Genomic DNA, 23,816 nt, shown 5'->3' with positions numbered 1-23,816 from the left:
AACTTGACAGATCTCAAGGTGAGGCCTTTTTTTTTTTTTTAACTTTTTTTAGAATTTCAGAATATACCTGGAAGTAATAATAAAAAAAAATGTGCTGCAGAGATGGGGAATTTTTGCTTTTTCTGGATTTGATCTGTAAATAACAAAAAGAGTTATTTGAACTTCTTATTGACTAGGATGTTATGGGTTGTTAATGATATAAGGATTGTGATTCATGTTAAGTGGGATTCTGCCCAGCAAACAAAAATCTGTCTTTAACCTCATTGTGTTGCAAGTCAGTTCAGTTCAGTCACTCAGTCATGTCCGAATCTTTGTGATCCCATGAACCACAGCATGCCAGGCCTCCCTGTCCATCACCAACTCCCGGAGTTCACCCAAACCCATGTCCGTTGAGTCGGTGATGCCATGCAACCATCTCATCCTCTGTCGTCCCCTTCTCCTCCTGCCCTCAATCTTTCCCAGCATCAGGATCTTTTCAAATGAGTCAGTGCTTCACATCAGGTGGCCAAAGTATTGGAGTTTCAGCTTCAACATCAAGTCAAGAGAGTAAATAATAGAAGATTGAAGTAATAGTAGCTTAAAATATGTATTTTATTTTGTATTTTTATTGTACCCTGTATCTAAATCAATTATTTGAAAGCGATATTTTCAAGGGTGTGGTTAGCAGTAAATTCCTCAAAGTACTAGGAATCAACTATAAAAAGATCCAGTTATTTGTGAGAACATCAATGCAAAGTATATTGGGGAGAAGTTATTCAAGTTCTGAATATAGTGAAAAGCTCTGTTACTTATCATTGTAATCAGAAAGGGATTAGGAATTACCAGATTGGTCTAATGTATAACTGAGGCTCAAAGTGCCAATGATATTGAGCCTCATCAGTGTCAGCTGTCCCTTCCATACGGTTTGCACCCCATTGGGAGTCTGGCAATATAGAAACATGCAACTTGGCACCATGCTGTAATTTGGACATACAGATAGAAATAGGGCTGGTTCATTTCTACCCTTGGAAATCCTTCTCCAGGGGATTTTCCCTATGCAGGGATCAAACCCAGGTCACCTGCATTGCAGGCAGATTCTGTACCATTTGAGCCACCAGGTACCAGTGGGTAAATGGCTTCTAATTTTTTTGAACATCTTGTTCAGTATCTGGTAAACTGTACATCTTAGAAAATATGAAGATAATTATTTCTCTCATCATTCTGAAATTTTGTTAAATATATTTTTCTCTTTGATTTGAAATTTAGGAACTCTAAGAAGGGTACTTGATTATTATTATCTGGAATCTTTCTTGCCTTGATTTCCCTGATTCAGTTTTTCTGTTAAGTCTCTTCTCTTGTCACTGACATTCTACTTTTTGGTATCTTTCTCAAATTCATGTTTGTCCGTTCTGTCTAAATATTGGTATTCTTCTGACTTCACTTCTATGGTCTCTTTTTATGTAGTTTCTACTCTCTCCTTATATGATATTCTCCAAGCACTTGGCTTCATGTTTCACCTGTCTTTTTTGTTAACGTGTCTTCTGATGACTTCATGAGAGTCTTTATCCCTGACCTCTCTGGTGAGCTTTGGGGTCCTTTTTCTCTTATTTTCTTCTCAGTTTTGCAACTTTTTGTTGTGTCCTAACCTTACTAATATGAAAATTAAAACTATACTAAATGTAGAAGGGATGGAATGATGAAATCCCATAATACCTATCAGCTTTAATAGTTTTTGACATTTGCCTATTGTACTGTATGTTAACCCTTGAAAGGTTGTTGCTGAACCATGAAAGACACCGGGATTCTTGGCCTCTGGAGGAGAAGAATTCAATCCAGGTCCAGAGACGAGGCTTGATTGCTCAGAGCTTTTGTGTAATGAAGTTTTATTAAAGTATAAAAGAGATAGAGCTTCTGACACAGACATCAGAAGGGCGACAGAGTGCCCCCCTCTTGCTAGTGTTAGCAATGGAATTATATACCTTTTAATTAGTTATTACAATGAATCAAAAGAATGTCTGGAGTTTGTGAAAATTTTACCAGACCCACTCCCACAATTTACATTTTAGGATAACAAGATTAGAATTTAACCATAGAAAGATCCTACCAGACCTACTCCCATAATATACATTCTAAAATATCAGAATTAGTCAGGTTTTCAGGAAGGTGAAACTGTCCTCAAGCAGGAAACATTGTTGTATAATCCCTAGTACAGAGTTTAAACTGAGTTGTGTAGTTGACTAAGACTAAGGAATGTAGACAAAAACAGTTTGTCCTTTCCTCCTCCTTGAGAATTCCAGACCCCTATCTCCACTTCGAGAGCCCCAGACCCCTTTTTCCTCCTTGGGGACCCTGGACTTCTTATCAATCTGCCTAGGAATTGACTTTCTTACCCTGACACTTAAAAAAAGTTGGAATATTTAAAAGAAAATCCTCTACATGCATTATTTCATTACAAATATTCTGGCATGACCTCTAATTGAGGAAAATAAAACCTCTCTACTGGTATCATACCTAACAAAATTAGTAATAGTTCCCTGTTTTAACATCAAAGTTGTACTCATTGTGCAAATTTATCCAGTTATCATAAAAATATCTTTATACAGTTGGTTTATTAAAATCAGGATCGCATGAAGATGTGGTTCATATTCTGTTTATGACTGTTTAGCTCTTAGGTTTATTTTTTTCTGTAATAGTGTCACTCACTTTTTTTCCCCTAATGCTGTGAGTTTTTTAGAAAAATCAAGTTCTTTAGCATGTCCTATAGTTTGGATTTGGTTGATTGCTTCCTTAAAGTGTTGTTTAGCTTATTCATCACTTGTATTATGTAAACTGATAATTAGAGCTAAAGGTTTGGTTTGATTCATACTTATTTTATTTTATTTTTGGCAAGAGTGTTATGTAAACTGATAATTAGATCTAAAGCTTTGGTTCAATTCAGGCTTCTTTTTTTCTCCCCCTACAAGAATCTTTTATAATTGGTGTTCTGTACTTATTGCATCATATCAGGTGGCATATAATATCTGACTGTCTTAAGTTTAGTGATATTAAGATTGATCTTTTTCGCTTCAGGCAGTATCAGCCTGATGTTATTCCATAATAAATTTCCTCTACAGTCATTCATCTAATTGCTTTAGTGTTCCTTGAGACCCATGTTTTCATTTAAGTTACCAAATGTGGTTTTTCTAATATTGTCATTTTTCTGTGTTTGTTAGCTGGAATTCTTCTATTAAAGATATTTCCCTCATCAGCAATGTGGTTGGTGGTTTAGTCGCTAAGTCGTGTCCGACTCTTGCAACCCAGTGGATTGTAACCCACCAGGCTCTTCTGTCCATGGGATTCCTGGCAAGAATATTGGAGTGGGTTGCCATTTCCTTCTCCATATCAGCAAGGTAGTGAGATTGAAATACTGTTCTTATACGAAAAGTGGGGTCATCTCTCCTTTCCTTCCTTATTTAACAGCTTTAGTGAGGTATAACTTATATCACAATATTTACCCATTGTAACTGTAGTTAAGTGATTTCTAGAAAATGTGTATAGTTGGGAGCCATCATCACAATCCAATTTAGATTATTCCTATCACCTCATATTTCCTAATGCCTATTTGTACTCAATTTCTATGTGTACTTCAGTCCCAACAACACTGATCTATTTTCTATCTTTGTATGTTTTTTCCTAGAAATTTTATGTAAATTGATTTATATAATATGTTGTCTTTTGTGTCTGACTTCTTTTACTTGGAATAATGTTTTTGAGGTTTATCCATGTTGTTCTACATATTAGTAGTTCATTCCTTTTTGTTGATGAATGATACTCTATTCATAGAACTTTTTTTCCCTTTCCATTCACTATTTGATGGACTTTGGATTTTTTCAGGTTTTGACTATTATGAGCAATTTGCTATGAGTATATGGATGCATGCTGGGTTGTATGCTAAGTATCAGTTCAGTTCAGTTCAGTTGCTCAGTTGTGTCTGACTCTTTGCGACCCCATGAATCACAGCACGCCAGGCCTCCCTGTCCATCACCAACTCCCGGAGTTCACTCAAACTCATGTCCATCAAGTCGGTGATGCCATCCAGCCATCTCATTCTCTGTCGTCCCCTTCTTCTCCCGCCCCCAATCTTTCCCAGCATCAGAATCTTTTCCAGTGAGTCAGCTCTTCTCATGAGGTGGGCAAAATATTGGAGTTTCAGCTTTAGCATCAGTCCTTCCAATGAACACCCAGGACTGATCTCCTTTAGAATGGACTGGTTGGATCTCCTTGCAATCCAAGGGACTCTCAAGAGTCTTCTCCAGCACCACAGTTCAAAAGCATCAATTCTTCGACGATAAGCTTTCTTCACAGTCCAACTCTCACATCCATACATGACCACGGGAAAAATCATAGCCTTAACTAGACGGACCTTGGTTGGCAAAGTAATGTCTCTGCTTTTTAATATACTGTCTAGGTTGGTCATAACTTTCCTTCCAAGGAGTAAGCGTCTTTTAATTTCCTGGCTGCAATCAGATCTGAAGTGATTTTGGAGCCCAAAAAAATAAAGTCTGACACTGTTTCCCCATCTATTTCCCATGAAGTGATGGGACCAGATGCCATGATCTTTGTTTTCTGAATGTTGAGCTTGAAGCCAACCTTTTCACTCTCCTCTTTCACTTTCCTCAAGAGGCTTTTGAGTTCCTCTACACTTTCTGCCTTAAGGGTGGTGTCATCTGCATATCTGAGGTTGTTGATATTTCTCCCAGCAATCTTGATTTCATCTTGTGCTTCTTCCAGCCCAGCGTTCCTCATGATGTACTCTGCATATAAGTTAAATAAGCAGGGTGACAGTATACAACCTTGACATACTCCTTTTCCTATTTGGAACCAACTCTCAACCTGTATTCTAAAGTTGAGTGTGTGCATGCTAAGTCACTTCAGTCATGTCCAACTCTTTGCAACCCTATGGACTATAGCCCGCCAGGCTCCTTTGTCCATGGGATTCTCCAGGAAAGAATACTGGAGTGGGTTGCCATGCCTTCCTCCAGAAGATCTTCCCAACCCATGGATCAAACCTGCGTCTCTTGTGTCTTCTGCATTGGCTGATGTGTTCTTTACCACTAGTGCCACCTGAGAAGCCCTTTCTAAAGTTACTGTACCTTTACATTCCCATCAGCAAAGTATGAAGATGTTCCATATCATCCCCAAGATTTGATAATGTCAGTCTTTTTGGAATATGGTTATTCTGATGGATGTGTAGTGATTTCTTGTATTTTTGATTTGCATTTTAATACTGTTGAGCATCTTTCCATGTGCAGATTAGCTATTCATATACTTTTTCTTGTAAAATGCTTATTCAAATATTTTACCAATTTTGAACTGGGTAGTTTGTCTCCTTATCAAGTTTTTTTTTCTTTTTAAACATATTCTAAATAGAAGTCCATTATCAGATATAAGATTGGTAAATACTTTATCCTATTTTAATTTTTTCATTCTTTTAATGGTGTCTTCGGCTCATGGCAAAGAATCTGCCTGAAATGGAGGAGACCTGGGTTTGATCCTTGGGTTGAGAATATCCCCTGGAAAAGAGAATGGCAACTCACTCCAGTATTCCTGCCTGGAAAAGCCCATGGACAGAGGAGCCTGGCGGGCTGCAGTCCATGGGGTTGCAAAGAGTCGAACATGACTGAGCGACTAACACTTTTCACTTTCTGAAGAACAAAGGAAGTCCACATTAACAATTTTTTTTTCCTTTTATGGAATCATATTTTTGGTGAAATGTTTGCTTTGCCAAGGTCACAAAAATTTTCCTGTTTCTTCTACAAATTTTATAATTTTGTTCCTTACATATATGTCTATGTTCCATTATGAGTTAATTTGTGTGTGTATGGTGAGAGGTAAGGGTCTGTTTTTGTTTTTTGTTTTGGTGGATTTTACAAATGCTCAAGGAGATCCAAGGACCCTCTTAAATTGGGCAATCTGATAAATGGCCAGATACTTGAGTAACCTCAGACAGAGTACTTAGAAAAGTCCTTGGCACACAGGAAGCACTTAAAATATCCTTGCTTATTTTTATTGGTAGTATGTTATTACTCTTTATTATTTGGGAACTGCCACGTTCTATTCATACCATATCTGAACCTGTAAGGAGCCTCCAGAGGCCCAGAACCACATTAAGCCTCTGGTGAAATATATATTTATGATACATAAATACAAAGTGATAGATAAGGGCCAGTGACATAAAAAGCCATATAGGGCGATTTTGCATTCATAGAGAAGGCATTCTCTTTAGGGCAATGGTTTTAATTCTGGAATCTACCAGAATAAAATTATAGTTATAATGAAAGCTATTTGCTGGGAGACATTTTTAGGTAAGAAAGAGAATGAAAGTTTTCTACCGTGTAGACTTCTCTGTTGAAACTGATTTTTCATCCTTTCTCATGGAAGGTTTGTAGATTCTCTTCTGTAGACACACACTCTCTCTCTCTTACATAGACACACACTGTGTCTCACACACGCACAATACACTTGAACCTTGGACAACACAGATATGAGTTGCACAGGTCCACTTATGCACAGATTTTTTTCAATAGTAAATACTACAGTGCATGGTCTTTGGTTGGTCGATTCCGTGGATGCTGAACCACAGATTAGGAGGAATTGCAGATACGGAGCAACCACTTACATGGAGAAACCGATATGGAGGGCTGACTAAAAGCTGTATGTGGATTTTCAACTTCAGAGAGGATGTTCAAGGGTCAGCTACATACTGCCACAAATATCCTGCCTTCAAAGCTCTTCCTGCACATGTGGGTATTGCTTGCTCCCTCACTTCTCTCCAGTCCCTCCTCAAAGTTATCATCATAATGAGAGATCTTTTCTCATTCAAGTATTTAATAATGGCATCCCCTTTTGGTCAATATCTCCATCTCTATCCCATTGTCTTTAAGGTTATCCTGTCTTCTACAAGGATTCTTTGAGCGTAAGAATGTGTTTTTAGTATTTCCACCAAGACAACAGCTGTGAAAAGGGTACTGCTCAGGGCAAATAGGGATGAAGATTAGTCCTCTTGTTTTTCTTCCTAGCACTGATACATTATTTTTTATTTTTTCTCTCATCAGAGTGATAGTTTCATAAGACCATTGACTTTTCCTTTTTTGTGATTGCTGTGTGCATATGACAATGCCTGATACATACTAGGTGTTTAATGTTCAAAGGAGTTAAATAAAATACCATAAATGTGTCATATAACTGCCTCTCATTACTCTTTTCATGAGTGCTAGAACTGTCCAATTGAAAGATACCTGTTTGTACTATAATCCTTTGACTAGGAAATGTGTTTTGTATTTGAAAATCTGTAATATATTAATAACTACCTTGGTTTCATACCCTTCAACATTTGGATAAAGAGAAGATAGGATCTTTATTTTTATTGCAGTAGATTACTAGCTGCCCCTATTGTTTTCTTTTGCCTATGGGGAAAAACAGTAGTTTCATTATAGCCCCTGCTTTATCGCTTCTGAGAATTGCTGCTTGTTTGGTGTCTGCAGTATTTAAAATGCTTTCACGTGAAGATTTGAAGGCTGAGAATTAAATCCTTCAGTGTCTATGAGTGAGGACTCCCTGCCTCAGTCATCAGGAGAGCTTTCAGGACTCAGGATTCATATTTTAAATCCATGATGGCAAATGTATTCCCACCAATTCCCCTTGTAGTTAAAGTGGATAAATAGGCATTTATTGGAAATTGTTATAGCAATTACTCTTGTTGGTACAAAGGATTAAGGTATTCTGGCACTCCCTCTTAAGTTTACTATAGCTTTTGACTTGCTGTACATCACTAAGATTTCTGGAATACTGTACTACATTTACTTTGTAACTCACATTGAAGTACATGTAAAAAGTTGAATTTTTACAGAGAAAGAAGGGAAATTGTCATTACTTAGTTATAAGATAAAAAACAACAGTAAAATGGGATTAATTGGTTTCCAGGAACATTAGTTCTGTAAAAGCTTTTTTTTTTTATTGAAGGATAATTGCTTTATAGAATTTTGTTGTTTTCTGTCAAACCTCAACATGAATCAGCCATAGGTATACATATATCCTCTCCCTTTTGAACCTCCCTCCCATCTAAATTGATGCATAGCCCTGGTTTGAGTTTCTTGAGCCATACAGCAAATTCCCATTGGCTATCTATTTTACATGTGGTAGTGGAGAAATAACTCCAGAAAGAATGAAGGGATGGAGCCAAAGCAAAAACAATACCCAGTTGTGGATGTGACTGGTGATAGAAGCAAGGTCTGATGCTGTAAAGAGCAGTATTGCATAGGAACCTGGAATGTTAGGTCTGTGAATCAAGGCCAATGGAAGTGGTCAAACAGGAGATGGCAAGAGTGAACATCGACATTCTCGGCATCAGTTCAGTTCAGTTCAGTCGCTCAGTCATGTCCGACTCTTTGCGACAGCACAACAGGCCTCCTTGTCCATCACCAACTCCCGGAGTTCACTCAAACTCATGTCCATTGAGTCGGTGATGCCATCCAGCCATCTCATTCTCTGTCGTCCCCTTCTCCTCCCACCCCCAATCCTTCCCAGCATCAGAGTCTTTTCCAGTGAGTCAACTCATCGCATGAGGTGGCCAAAGTACTGGAGTTTCAGCTTTAGCATCAGTCCTTCAATGAACACCCAGGACTGATCTCCTCCAGAATGGACTGGTTGGATCTCCTTGCATCAGTGAACTAAAATGGACTGGAATGGGTGAATTTAACTCAGGTGACCATTAGTCCCTTGGACTACAAGGAGATCCAACCAGTCCATCCTAAAGGAAATCAGTCCTGGGTGTCCATTGGAAAGACTGATGCTGACTTGAAATTCCAATACTTTGGCCACCTCACGTGAAGAGCTGACTCATTGGAAAAGACCCTGATGCTGTGGGGGATTGGGCACAGGAGGAGAAGGGGACAACAGAGGATGAGATGGCTGGATGGCATCACCGACTCTATGGACATGAGTTTGGGTGAACTCTGGGAGTTGGTGATGGACAGGGAGGCCTGGCGTGCTGTGATTCATGGGGTCACAAAGAGTCGGACACAACTGAGCAACTGAACTGAACTGAATGGAAGTTTCCATGTAACTCTTACCTTACATCTCACCCTCCCCTCCCCTGACTCCATGTCCATCGGTCTATTCTTTATGTCTGTTTCTCCACTGCTGCCCTGTAAATAAATTCTTCAGTACCATTTTTCTGGATTCCATATATATGTGTTAGAATACGATATTTATCTTTCTCTTTATGACTCATTTCACTCTGTATAGTGGGTTTTAGGTTCATCCACCTCATCAGAACTGACTCAAAAGGATTCCTTTTTATGGCTGAATAATATTCCATTGTGTATATGTACCACAACTTCTTTATCCATTCATCTATTGATGGACATCTAAAGCTGATCGCCGAAGAATCGATGCTTTTGAACTGTGGTGTTGGAGAAGACTCTTGAGAGTCCCTTATACTGCAAGGAGATCCAACCAGTCCATTCTAAAGGAGATCAATCCTGGATGTTCATTGGAGGGACTGATGCTAAAGCTGAAACTCCAATACTTTGGCCACCTCATGAGACGAGTTGACTCACTGGAAAAGACTCTGATGCTGGGAAAGGTTGGGGGTGGGAGGAGAAGGGGACGACGGAGAATGAGATGGCTGGATGGCATCACCGACTCTGTGGACATGAGTTTGAGTGTACTCCGGGAGTTGGTGATGGACAGGGAGGCCTGGCGTGCTGTGATTCATGGGGTCGCGGAGAGTCGGACACGACTGAGCGACTGAACTGAACTGAACTGAGGTTGCTTCCATGTTCTAGCTATTGTAAATAGTGCTACAATGAATAATGGGATATGTATGTCTTTTTCAATTTTGGTTTCCTCAGGGTATATGCCTAGGAGTGGGATTGCTGGGTCATATGGTGGTTTTATTCCTGGTTTTTAGAGGAATCTCCATACTGTCTTCCATAATGGCTGTATCAGTTTGCATTCCCAACAACAGTGCAAGAGCGTTCCCTTTTCTCCACATCCTTTCCAGCATTTATTGTTTGTAGACTTTTTGATGATGGCCATTCTGACCAGTGTGAGGTGATATCTCATTGTAGTTTTGATTTGCATTTCTCTAATATTGAGAAATGTTGAGCATCTTTTCACGTGTTTGTTAGCCATCTGTGTGTCTTCTTTAGAGAAATGTCTATTTAGGTCTTTCCCCCACTTTTTGATTGGGCTGTTTGTTTTTCTGGTATTGAATTCTATGAGCTCCTTGAATATTTTGGAAATTAATTGTTTGTCAGTTGTTTGCTATTATTTTCTCCCATTCTGAGGGTTGTCTTTTCACCTTGCTTAATGTTTCTTTGCAGTGCAAAAGCTTTTAAGTTTAATCAGGTTGCACTTGTTTACTTTTGTTTTTATTTCCATTACTCTAGGAGGTGGGTCATTGGAGAAGGCAATGGCAATCCACTCCGGTACTCCTGCCTGGAAAATCCCATGGAAGGAGGGCCTAGTGGGCTGCAGTCCATAAGGTCGCGAAGAGTTGGACACGACTGAGAGACTTCACTTTCACTTTTCACTTTCCTGCATTGGAGAAGGAAATGGCAACCCACTCCAGTGTTCTTGCCTGGAGAATCCCAAGGACAGCGGAGCCTGGTGGGCTGCCGTTTATGGGGTTGCACAGAGTCAGACACAACTGAAGCAACTTAGCAGCAGCAGCAGCAGGAGGTGTGTCATAGAAGATCTTGCTTTGATTTATGTCGGAGTGTTCTGCCTATGTTTTCGTCTAACAATTTCATAGTTTTTGGTTTTACATTTAGGTCTCTAATCCATTTTGAGTTTATCTTTGTGTAATGCAAAAGTAGGAAGTCAAGAAACACCTGGAGTAACAGGCAAATTTGGCCTTGGAGCACGGAATGAAGCAGGGCAAAGGCTAATAGCGTTTTGTCAAGAGAATGCACTGGTCATAGCAAACAGCCTCTTCCAACAACACAAGAGAAGACTCTACACATGGACATCACCAGGTGGTCAACACCGAAATCAGATTGATTATATTCTTTGCAACCAAAGATGGAGAAGCTGTATACAGTTAGCGAAAACAAGACCAGGAGCTGACTGTGGCTCAGATCATGAACTCCTTATTGCCAAATTCAGACTTAAATTGAAGAAAGTAGGGAAAACCACTAGACCATTCAGATATGACCTCAATCAAATCCCTTATGATTATACAGTGGAAGTGAGAAATAGATTTAAGGGACTAGATCTGATTGATAGAGTGCCTGATGAACTCTGGACGGAGTTTCGTGACATTGTACAGGAGACAGGGACCAAGACCATCCCCATGGAAAAGGAATGCAAAAGAGCGAAATGGCTGTCTGAGGAGGCCTTACAAATAGCTGTGAAAAGAAGAGAGGCGAAAAGCAAAGGAGAAAAGGAAAGGTATAAGCAGCTGAATGCAGAGTTCCAAAGAATAGCAAGGAGAGATAAGAAAGCCTTCCTCAGTGATCAATGCAAAGAAATAGAGGAAAACAACAGAATAGGAAAAACAAGAGACCTCTTCAAGAAAATTAGAGATTCCAAGGGAACATTTCATGCAAAGATGGGCTCAATAAAGGACAGAAATGGTATGGACCTAACAGAAGCAGAAGATTTAAGAAGAGGTGGCAGGAATACACAGAAGAACTGTACAAAAAAGATCTTCACGACCAAGATAGTCACGATAACGTGATCACTGACGTAGAGCCAGACATCTTGGAATGTGAAGTCAAGTGGGCCTTAGAAAGCATCACTACAAACAAAGCTAGTGGAGGTGATGGAATTCCAGTTGAGCTATTTCAAGTCTTGAAAGATGATGCTGTGAGAGTACTGCACTCAATATGCCAGCAGATTTGGAAAATTCAGCAGTGGCCACAGGACTGGAAGAGGTCAGTCTTCATTCCAGTCCCAAAGAAAGGCAATGCCAAAGAATGCTCAAACTACCGCACAGTTGCACTCATCTCACACGCTAGTAAAGTCATGCTCAAAATTCTCCAAGCCAGGCTTCAGCAGTATGTAAACCGTGAACTCCCAGATGTTCAAGCAGGTTTTAGAAAAGGCAGAGGCACCAGAGATCAAATAGCCAACATCCGCTGGATCATGGAGAAAGCAAGAGAGTTTCAGAAAAACATCTATTTCTGCTTCATTGACTATGCCAAAGCCTTTGACTGTGTGGATCACAATAAACTGTGGAACATTCTGAAAGAGATGGGAATCCCAGACCACCTGACCTGCCTCTTGAGAAACCTGTATGCAGGTCAGGAAGCAACAGTTAGAACTGGACATGGAACAACAGACTGGTTCCAAATAGGAAAAGGTGTACGTCAAGGTTGTATATTGTCACCTTGCTTATTTAACTTATATGCAGAGTACATCATGAGGAACGCTGGGCTGAAAGAAGCACAAGCTGGAATCAAGATTGCTGGGAGAAATATCAATAACCTCAGATATGCAGATGACACTACCCTTATGGCAGAAAGTGAAGAGGAACTCAAAAGCCTCTTGATGAAAGTGAAAGAGGAGAGTGAAAAGGTTGGCTTCAAGCTCAACATTCAGAAAACAAAGATCATGACATCTGGTCCCATCACTTCATGGGAAATGGATGGAAAAACAGTGGAAACAGTGTCAGACTTTATTTTTGGGGGCTCCAAAATTACTGCAGATGCTGATTGCAGCCATGAAATTAAAAGACGCTTGCTCCTTGGAAGGAAAGTTATGACCAACCTTGATAGTATTTTAAAAAGCAGAGACATTACTTTGCCAACCAAGGTCCGTCTAGTAAAGGCAATGGTTTTTCCCGTGGTTATATATGGATGTGAGAGTTGGACTGTGAAGAAAGCTGATCACCGAAGAATCGATGCTTTTGAACTGTGGTGTTGGAGAAGACTCTTGAGAGTCCCTTATACTGCAAGGAGATCCAACCAGTCCATTCTAAAGGAGATCAATCCTCAGTGTTCATTGGAGGGACTGATGCTAAATCTGAAACTGCAATACTTTGGCCACCTCATGCGACGAGTTGACTCACTGGAAAAGACTCTGATGCTGGGAAAGGTTGGGGGTGGGAGGAGAAGGGGACGACGGAGAATGAGATGGCTGGATGGCATCACCGACTCTGTGGACATGAGTTTGAGTGAACTCCAGGAGTTGGTGATGGACAGGGAGGCCTGGCGTGCTGTGATTCATGGGGTCGCGGAGAGTCGGACACGACTGAGCGACTGAACTGAACTGAACTGATGGTGTTAGGAAGTGTCCTAATTTCATTCTTTTACATGTAGCTGTCCAGTTTTCCAAGCACCTTTTATTGAAGAGGCTGTCTTTGCCCCATTGTATATTCTTGCCTCCTTTGTCAGAAATGAGGTACTCATAGGTGGATGGGTTTATTTCTGGGCTTTCTATCTTGTTCCAATGGTCTGTATTTCTGTTTTTGTGTCAGTAACATGCTGTCTTGATGATTGTAGCTTTGTAATATAATCTGAAGCCAGGAAGATTGATTCCTGCAGCTCCATTCTTCTTTCTCAAGACTGCTTTGGCTATCTGGGGTCTTTTGTGTTCCCATATGACTTGTGAAATTTTTTGTTCGAGTTCTGTGAAAAATGCCGTTGGTAATTTGACAGGGATCACACTGAATCTGTAGATTGCATTTGGTAGTATAGTCATTTTCACAGTATTGATTCTTCCTACCCAGGAACATGGAATACCTCTCCATCTGTTTATGTCATCTTTGATTTCTTTCATCAATGTCTTATAATTTTCTGTGTACAGTTCTTTTGTCTCCTTAGGTAAGTTTATTCCTAGATATTTAATTCTTTTTGTTGCAATGGTGGAAGGGATTGATTCCTTAATTTCTTTTTCTGATTTTTCATTTTTAGTATATAGAAATGAAGGTGATTTCTGTGTATTGATTTTATATCCTGCAGCTTTCCTAAATTCACTAATTAGCTCTAGTAATTTTCTGATACTATCTTTAGGGTTTTCTATGTACAGTATCATGTCATCTGCAAACAGTGAGAGCTTTACTTCTTCTTTTCTGATCTGGATTCCTTTCATTTCATTTTCTTCTCTGATTGCTGTAGCTAGGGCTTCCAGAACTATGTTGAATAATAGTGGTGAAAGTGTACACCCTTGTCTTGTTCCTGATCTTAGGGGGAATGCTTTCAGTTTTTCACCATTGAGAATGTTAGCTGTAGGCTTATCATATATGGCCTTTACTATGTGAAGGTAGGTTCCTTCTATGCCCATTTTTTGAAGAGTTTGAATCATAAATGGTTGCTGAATTTTGTCAAAGGATTTTTCTGCGTCTATTGAGATTATCATATGGTTTTTATCTTTCAGTTTGTTAATATGGTGTACTACAATGATTTGCATATTTTGAAGAATCCTTGCATTCCTGGAATAAAGCTAACTTGATCATGGCGTATGAGCTTTTTGATGTGTTGCTGAATTCTGTTTGCTAATCTTTTGTTGAGGATTTTTGCATCTGTGTTCATCAGGGATGTTGGACTGTCGTTTTCTTTTTTTTTGTGTTGTCTTTGTCTGGTTTTCGTATCAGGGTGATTGGCCTTGTAGAATGAGTTTGGAAGTGTTCCTTCCTCTGTAATTTTTTGAAAGAGTTTTGGAAAGATAAGCATTAGCTCTTCTCTGAATGTTTGATAGAGTTCTTCTGTGACGCCATCTGGTCCTGGGCTTTTGTATTTTGGGAGATTTTTGATCACCCCTTCAATTTCAATGCTTGTAATTGGGTTGTTCATAGTTACTCTTTATTCCTGGTTCAGTCTTGGAAGATTGAACTTTTCGAAGAATCTGTCCATTTCTCCCAGGTTATCCATTTTATTGCCATATAGTTGTTCATAATAGTCTCTTATAATCCTTTGTATTCCTTCATTGTTCTTTGTTACCTCTCCTTTTTCATTACTAGTTTTGTTGATTTGATTCTTCCCTCTTTTTTTTTTTTTTGATGAGTCTGGCTTGTCAATTTTATCTTCTCAGAGAACCCACTTTTAATTTCATTAATCTTTACTCTTGTTTCTTTCACTTCTTTTTCATTTATTTCTGCTCGGATCTTTATGATTTCTTTCCTTCTACACCTTGAAACATGGGAAAAAGAGACCTCAAGCACAATAAGTTTAAAAAAAATAGTGAAAAGTTACAGAAATACTACACAAAGGAAAGAACAAACTAGAAACACAGAAGTCCAAGTAAATGAAGAGGAAATAGGCAAACTACCTGAAAAAGAATTCAGAATAATGATAGTAAAGATGATTAAAAACCTTGAAAACAAAATGGAGAACATGCAAGAATCAATTAACAAAGACCTAGAGGAATTAGAGAATAAGCATACAGAGACAAACAACACAATTTCAGAAATTAAAAATACTCTAGAAGGAATCAATAGCAGAATATCTGAAGCAGAATGAATCAGTGAGCTGGAAGATAAAATGGTGGAAATAACTTCTCAACAGCACAATAAAGTAAAAAGAATGGAAAGAACTGAGGATAGTCGCAGAGATCTCTGGGACAATATAAAATGCACCAGTGTTTGAATTATAGGGGTCCCAGATGAAGAAGAGAAAAAGGGTATGAGAAAATTTTTGAAGAGATTATAGTTGAAGATTTCCCCAACATGGAAAAGGAAATAGTCAAATCCAAGAGGCACGAAGAGTGCTATACAGGATAAACCCAAGGAGAAACACACCAAGACACATCCTAATCAAACTAACAAAGACTAAACAGAAAGAAAGAATATTAAAAGCAGCAAGGGAGAAGCAACAGTAACATACAAGGGAAACCCCATATGCTTAACAGCTGATCTTTCAGCAGAAACTCTGCAGGCCAGAGGGAATGGCAGGATACATTTGAAGTACCAAAAGGGAAAATTCTATAACCAAGATTACTGTACCTGGCAAGGATCTCATTCAAAACTGATGGAGAAATAAAAAACTTTTTAGACAAGCAAAAGTTAAGAGAATTCAGTACCACCAAACCAGCTTTACAACAAATGTTAAAGGGACCTTTATGTACTCAAGAAATACAAGAGAAGAAAAAAGATGTACAAAATCAACCCCAAACAATTAAGAAAATGGCAATAGGAGCATCCAGTTCTAGTTCAGTCGCTCTGTCGTGTCCAACTCTTTGCAACCCCCTGAACCTTAGCAGGCCAGGACCTCTGTCCATCACCAACTCCTGGAGTCACCCAAACCCGTGTCCATTGTGTCAGTGATGCCATCCAGCCATCTCATCCTCTGTCGTTCCCTTCTCCCCCTACCTTCAATCTTTCCCAGAGGTGCCACTAATTACTAAGTCTATTGGGGTTCCTCTAGGATGGAGATTTCAGTGTGAACTTTATTGTAGGCTGATTTCTTGAGCCATTTTATTGGAAATTATGTCAGCATCTTTTAGTGTCTTTTCTCTTCAGCAGATCATAGTCAGTAGAAAAATCATTTACATATTTCTCCTGGAAGCTATATACTTGATGACCCGTTTTTAGAACCTTGTGGTGTACTAACCTATAGTAAAGTCTCATTACATAGCTGAGATTCTTAATCTACCTGTTGTCATTTGCACTTTCTGTTTCCATGCCAGTGAGGACAACAGTGACTATTACTGTTACTTCTCTTTCTCTTCCTTCTCACCCTCTTCTTCCCCTCCGTCTCCTTTCCCTAATAAACTTTCAGTCCGTCTCCCCTTACCCTCCTGTTCTAACTCTTTAGAGAATAACTCCCTGTCCTGTGTCTGAGAATGGGTAAGGGCGGTTTCCTAGCAGTAAGTTAGAAGAAGGATATGGGGTTGACTGTTTCTCAGATTTTCAGGTATTGCTCTGGTTTTAGCTCCACTGATTTTTTTCATTGCCAGAGGTCCCTTGTACCACCAATTGCTGTTTTGTAGGAGTTCTTTAGTATAAAAAAATCTTGCTTCTAAGCTTTTCTCTTTATTGGCTTAAGGTTCTTTCTCTTGGCTGTTAACTCAGTTAGCACTTTTGTTCAAAGTTTTTTCTCTTTAGTTTTGTCACTGTGCGCTGGTGTGTGTGTGTGTTTAATTCCTTTATTCATTTAGTGAGAGTTCAGAAGGGAACTATAGCTCAGGCATACATTTAACCTGCTGTCTCTAACAGTAGCTGACTGAAATATTACAGCATGACCACTTGTGTAACTGCAACACCAGTCAAGGATTGGAACATTGCCAGATTTCAGAAAACCTACCGCATGCTCTCTAATCTCTATTCAGTATCATAGTAATCCAAGTCTATGCCCCAGCCAGTAACGCTGAAGAAGCTGACGTTGAACGGTTCTATGAAGACCTACAAGACCTTCTAGAATTAACGCCCAAAAGAGATGTCCTTTTCATTATAGGGGACTGGAATGCAAAAGTAGGAAGTCAAGAAACACCTGGAGTAACAGGCAAATTTGGCCTTGGAGTACAGAATGAAGCAGTGCAGAGGCTAATAGAGTTTTGCCAAGAGAACGCACTGGTCATAGCAAACACCCTCTTCCAACAACACGAGAGAAGACTCTACACATGGACACCAACAGATGGTCAACATCGAAATCAGATTTTTTATATTCTTTGCAGGCAAAGATGGAGAAGCTCTATACAGTCAGCAAAAACAAGACCAGGAGCTGACTGTGGCTCAGATCATGAACTCCTTATTGTCAAATTCAGACTTAAGTTGAAGAAAGTAGGGAAAACCACTAGACCACTCAGATATGATCTAAATCAAATGCCTAATAATTGTACAGTGGAAGTGAAAAATAGATTTAAGGGACTAGATCTGATACAGTGCCTGATGAACTATGGGTGGAGGTTTGTGACATTGACAGGAATCAAGACCATCCCAAAGAAAACGAAATGCAAAAAACAAAATGGCTGTCTGAGGAGGCCTTGCAAATAGCTGTGAAAAGAAGGGAAGTGAAAAACAAAGGAGAAAAGGAAAGATATACCCATTTGAATGCACAGTTCCAAAGAATAGCAAGGAGAGATAAGAAAGCCTTCTTCAGTGATCACTGCAAAGAAATAGAGGAAAATAATACAATGGGAAAGACTAGAGATCTCTTCAAGAAAATTAGAGATACCAAGGAACATTTCATGCAAAGATGGGCACAATAAAGGACAAAAATGGTATGGCCCTAACAGAAGCAGAAGATGCTAAGAAGAGGTGGCAAGTGTACACAGAAGAACTGTACAAAAAAGATCATGACCCAGATAACCATGATGGTGTGATCACTCATCTAGAGCGAGACATCCTGGAATGTGAAGTCAATTGGGCCTTAGGAAGCATCACTACAAACAAAGCAAGTGGAGGTGATGGTATTCCAGTTGAGCTATTTCAAATCCTGAAAGATGATGCTGTGAAAGTGCTGCACTCAATATGGGAGCAAATTTGGAAAACTCAACAGTGGCCACGGGACTGGAAAAGGTCAGTGTTCATTCCAATCCCAGAGAAAAGCAATGCCAAAGAATGCTCAAACTACCGCCCAATTGCACTCATCTCACATGCTAGCAAAGTAATGCTCAAAATTCTCTAAGCCAGGCTTCAACAGTATATGAACCATGAACTTCCAGATGTTCAAGCTAGCTTTAGAAAAAAGCAGAGGCACCAGAGATCAAATTTCCAACATCTGCTGGGTCACAGAAAGAGCAAGAGAGTTCCAGAAAAACATCTATTTCTGCTTTATTGACTATGCCAAAGCCTTTGACTGTGTGGATCACAATAAACTGTGGAAAATTTGAAAGAGATGGGAATACCAGACCACCTCACTTGCCTCTTGAGAAAATGTATGCAAGTCAGGAAGCTTCAGTTAGAACTGGACATGGAACAACAGACTGGTTCCAATAGGAAAAGGAGTACATCAAGGCTATATATTGTCACCATGCTTATTTAACTTATATGTAGAATACATCTTGAGAAATGCCGGGATGGATGAAGCATAAGCTGGAATCAAGATTGCCGGGAGAAATATCCTCCTGCATAACCTCAGATATGCAGATGACACCACCCTTATGGCAGGAAGTGAAGAAGAACTAAAGGGCCTCTTGATGAAAGTGCAGGAGGAGAGTGAAAAGTTGGCTTAAAGCTCAACATTCAGAAAACAAAAATCATGGCATCCAGTCCCATCACTTCATGGCAAATAGATGGAGAAACAGTGGAAACAGTTCAGTTCAGTTCAGTTCAGTCGCTCAGTCGTGTCCGACTCTCCGCGACCCCATGAATCACAGCACGCCAGGCCTCCCTGTCCATCACCAACTCCCGGAGTTCACTCAAACTCATGTCCACAGAGTCCGTGATGCCATCCAGCCATCTCATTCTCCGTCGTCCCCTTCTCCTCCCGCCCCCAACCTTTCCCAGCATCAGAGTCTTTTCCAGTGAGTCAACTCGTCGCATGAGGTGGCCAAAGTATTGCAGTTTCAGCTTTAGTATCAGTCCCTCCAATGAACATCCAGGATTGATCTCCTCCAGAATGGACTGGTTGGATCTCCTTGCAGTATAAGGGACTCTCAAGAGTCTTCTCCAACACGTGGCAGACTTTAATTTCTTGGACTCCAAAATTACTGCAGATGGTGACTGTAGCCATGAAATAAAAAGACGTTTACTCCTTGGAAGAAAAATTATGACCAACCTAAACAGCATATTAAAAAGCAGAGACATTATTTTGTCAACAAAGGTCCATCTAGTCAAGATTATGGTTTTTCCAGTAGTCATGTATGGATGTGAGAGTTGGACTCTAAAGAAAGCTGAGCAGTGAAGAATTGATGCTTTTGAACTATGGTGTTGGAGAATACTCTTGAGAATCCCTTGGACTGCAAGGGAATCCAACCAGTCCATCCTGAAGGAAATCTGTCCTGAACATTCATTGGAAGAACTGATGCTAAAGCCGAAACTCCAATACTTTGGGCACCTGATGCGAAGAACTGACTCATTTGAAAAGACCCTGTTGCTGGGAAAGATTGAAGGCAAGTGGAAAAGGGGATGACAGAGGATGAGATGGTTGGATGGCATCACTGACTCAATGGGCATGAGACTGAGTAAACTTCAGGACTTAGTGATGTACAGGGAGGCCTGGCATGCTGTAGTCCATGGGGTCGCAAAGAGTTGGACACGACTGACTGAACTGATAAGGAACACTTTCTGAAATTTCAGTTCAGTTCAGTCTTTCAGTCGTGTCTGACTCTTTGCAACCCAACAGACTGCAGCTCGCAAGGCTTCCCTGTCCATCACCAACTCTTGGAGTTTACTCAACCTCATGTCTGTTGACAGTGATGCCATCCAACCATCTCATCCTCTGTCGTCCCCTTCTCCTCCCGCTTTCAGTCTTTCCCAGCATCAGGGTCTTTTCAAATGAGTCAGTTCTTCACATCAGGTACCCAAATGTTAGGGTTTCAGCTTTAGCGTCAGTCCTTTCAATGAATCTTTAGAGTTGATTTACTTTAGGATTGACTAGCTTGATCTCCTTGCTGTCCCAGGGACTCTCAAGAGTCTTCTCTAGCAGCACAGTTCGAAAGCATCAATTCTTCGGTAATCAGTTTTCTTTATAGTCCAACTCTCATATCCATCCATGACTACTGGAAAAACCATAGCTTTGACTAGATGGACCTTTGTTGACAAAGTAATGTCTCTGCTTTTTAATATGCTTTCTAGGTTGGTCATAACTTTTCTTCTAAGGAGCCAGTGTCTTTTATTTCATGGCTGCAGTCACCATCTGCAGTGATTATGGAGCCCCTAACCAGTCCATTCTAGAGGTGATCAATCCTGGGTGTTCATTGGAAGGACTTATGCTAAAGCTGAAACTCCAATACTTTGGCCACCTCATGTGACGAGTTGACTCACTGGAAAAGACTCTGATGCTGGGAGCGATTGGGGGTAGGAGGAGGCGGGGATGACAGAGAATTAGGTGGCTGGATGGCATCACCGATTCGGTGGACATGAGTTTGAGTGAACTCCGGGAGTTAGTGATGGACAGGGAGGCCTGGCGTGCTGTGGTTCATGGGGTCGCTAGGAGTCGGACACGACTGAGCGACTGAACTGAACTGAACTGAAAAAATAAAGTTTGTCACTTTTTCCATTGTTTCCCCATCTATTTGCCATGAAGAAATGGGACCATATGCCATGATTTTAGTTTTCTCAATGTTAAATTTTAAGCCAACTGTTTCACTCTCACTCTCATCAAGAGGTCCTGTAGTTCTTCGTTTTCTGCTATAATGGTGGTGTCATCTTCATATCTGGTTATTGATATTTCTCCCAGCAATCTTGATTCCAGCTTGTGTTTATCCAGCCTGGTATTTCGCATGATATACTCTGCATAGAAGTTAAAAAGGAGGGTGAGAATATACAGCCTTGGCATGCTGCTTTCCCAGTTTGGAACCAGTCTGTTGTTCCATGTTTGGTTCTAGCTGTTGCTTCTTGACCTGCATACAGATTTGTCGGGAGGCAGGTAAGGTGGTCTGATATTCCCATGTCTTTCAGAATTTTCCACAGTTTGTTGTAATCCACATAGTCAAAGGCTTTGGCATAGTCAATAAAGCAGATGTAGTATATTTCTGGAACTCTCTTGCTTTTTCAATGATCCACCAGATGTTGGCAATTTGATTTCTGGTTCCTCTGTCTTTTTAAAATGAAGCTTGAACATCTGAAATTTCTGAAATTTGGCTATGTCTATTTATTGGAACGATCCTGGGTGTTCATTGGAGGGGCTGATGCTAAAGCTGAAACTGCAATACTTTGGCCACCTCATGCGACGAGTTGACTCACTGGAAAAGACTCTGATGCTGGGAAACGTTGGGGGTGGGAGGAGAAGGGGACGACAGAGAATGAGATGGCTGGATGGCATCACCGACTCTGTGGACATGAGTTTGAGTGAGCTCCAGGAGTTGGTGATGGATAGGGAGGCCTGGCGTGCTGTGATTCATGGGGTCGTGGAGAGTCGGACACGACTGAGCGACTGAACTGAACTGAACTGAACTGAAAGGCTTCCCTGGTCCCTCAGATGGTAAAAAATCTGCCTGCATTGCAAGAGACCTGGGTTCAATCCCTGGGTTGGAAAGATCCCCTGGAGAAAAGAATGGCTACCCCCGCCAGTGTTTTTGCTTGGAGAATTCCGTGGACAGGGTAGCCTTGCGGTCTATAGTCCAAGAGTGAGACAAAGCTGAGCCAGTAGACTTTTACTTTTGTGTTCAATCTCTATTTTCTCTATGCTCCACAAAGAAATTTCCATTTAAAAGTCTGATATTGTAGTTTAGTTTTGCCTGTTTTTGAAAATTAAATAAATGGAATCATTGTTTGCAAATTCTTTTGTTCCAGGCCTATTTTGCTTAGCATTTTTGCTGAGTAATTGGTTTTTATTTTGATAACTAGTTCATTTGTCTTTGTTGCTATGTGTTATCTCCTTATGTGACTATACTCCAAGTTGTTTATTCTGTTTTTAATGGGCATTTTGCTTATTTCCTTTTTTGCTGTTATGAATGAAGTTACTATGAACATTCTTGATTACATGCCTTGATGTTCATGAGCATGCACATCTATTTGGTATGTGTGTGTGTTGACGTGACCTCCTCTAGGGAATCTTAGCAACCCAGGGATTGATTCTGTGTCTCTTACATCTCCTGCATTGGCAGGTGGGTTCTTTACCCTAGTGCCACCTGGGAAAGCCATACACTTATATATATATGACTGTGTATATATATATATATACAATATGTGTGTGTGTGTGTGTGTGTGTGTGTGTAATTGCTGAGTCTTAAGGTGAATATGAGTAGACATGCCAAGCAGTTTTCCAGTGTTGCTCTGTCGATATACACTCTGCCATTGGTGAAAGTTCTGTTTGCCACATCCTTGCCAACTCCTGCAATTGCCAGACTTTTTCATTTTAGTCATTATGGTGCATGAGCAGTGGTTTCATTTTGCATTTCTGTGAAGTTAAATGACATCATCTCTTTTGGACATCTTTGTGTGTGTGTGAAATGCTTGTCTTTTGCTCATTTCTCTTTTTGGCTGTTTATTACTTTCTTACTAATTTGTAGGGCTTCTCAATATTTTCTAGTTACCAGGATTTATGTCAGTTATGTGTATTGTAAGTACAATAATTTCTCACTCTGTGGCTTGCATTTTCAATCCATCAGTGATTCTTGTTGTCTTCCTCATTGCAGGCAGATTCTTTACCATCTGAGCTACCAGGGAAGCCCCTTATGTTTAGTGCTTTTGGGGTTGTGTTTTTTCCTGTCCCAGTATGTCGCTGTTTCTGTTTGTGACGCCAGTTGTCTTGCTGTTCCCCCTGTTCACTGCACATCAGGTAGGCAAGGCTCAAGCTAAGAGGTTGGAAGAAGACTCTAGGAACCATGGAAACTGCAGACACAGTTATTCTTTTCTGGCTGGCACAACAGCCACAACTCAGTCTCTCTCCTGGCTGACGTGGCAGCTGAAGCTGCTGCCATAACATAACCATAATGTAGACATATGGTTGCCATAACATAACTTCATGTAACGTAACCATGATGTCACTCCAGTGTAGCCCCAGTGCAGCAGCAGCCAGGGCTTTCATGGTGAAGCTCGTACAGGCGTACTGCACAAAGTAGCCCGTGACCCAGTGAGTAACTCGTGACACTCATACACAGTGCTATAAGTGGTCTCAGCCATTACACAATTGTGCAAAGTCAGATTTTCAGAACATGGAGTGAAGGAGCATGAGAGCACGGGGTAGAAGAGCCAGACTGGAGCCATCTTGTTAATTTTCCCACACTCAAGTTATGAAGATACTCTATATAATTTTCTAGAAGACTTATTTCTACCATATACATTCAGATTTGCAGTCTTCCTTTGG

At 40.3% G+C, this 23,816-nt stretch overlaps 1 protein-coding gene across 3 annotated transcripts in view; it reads left to right on the top strand.

Moving 5' to 3' along the window:
* Positions 1-23,816, top strand: part of SPATA6 (spermatogenesis associated 6) — a 182,233-nt gene that overhangs the window by 21,820 nt on the left and 136,597 nt on the right. The window lies entirely within an intron of this gene.

This window comes from Moschus berezovskii, chromosome 4 (genome assembly GCF_049115385.1).
Source record: "Moschus berezovskii isolate FMDL1 chromosome 4, NW_MosBer_1.0, whole genome shotgun sequence".
NCBI classification, from domain to species: domain Eukaryota; kingdom Metazoa; phylum Chordata; class Mammalia; order Artiodactyla; family Moschidae; genus Moschus; species Moschus berezovskii.
This window is presented reverse-complemented; position numbering and strand designations above follow the sequence as displayed.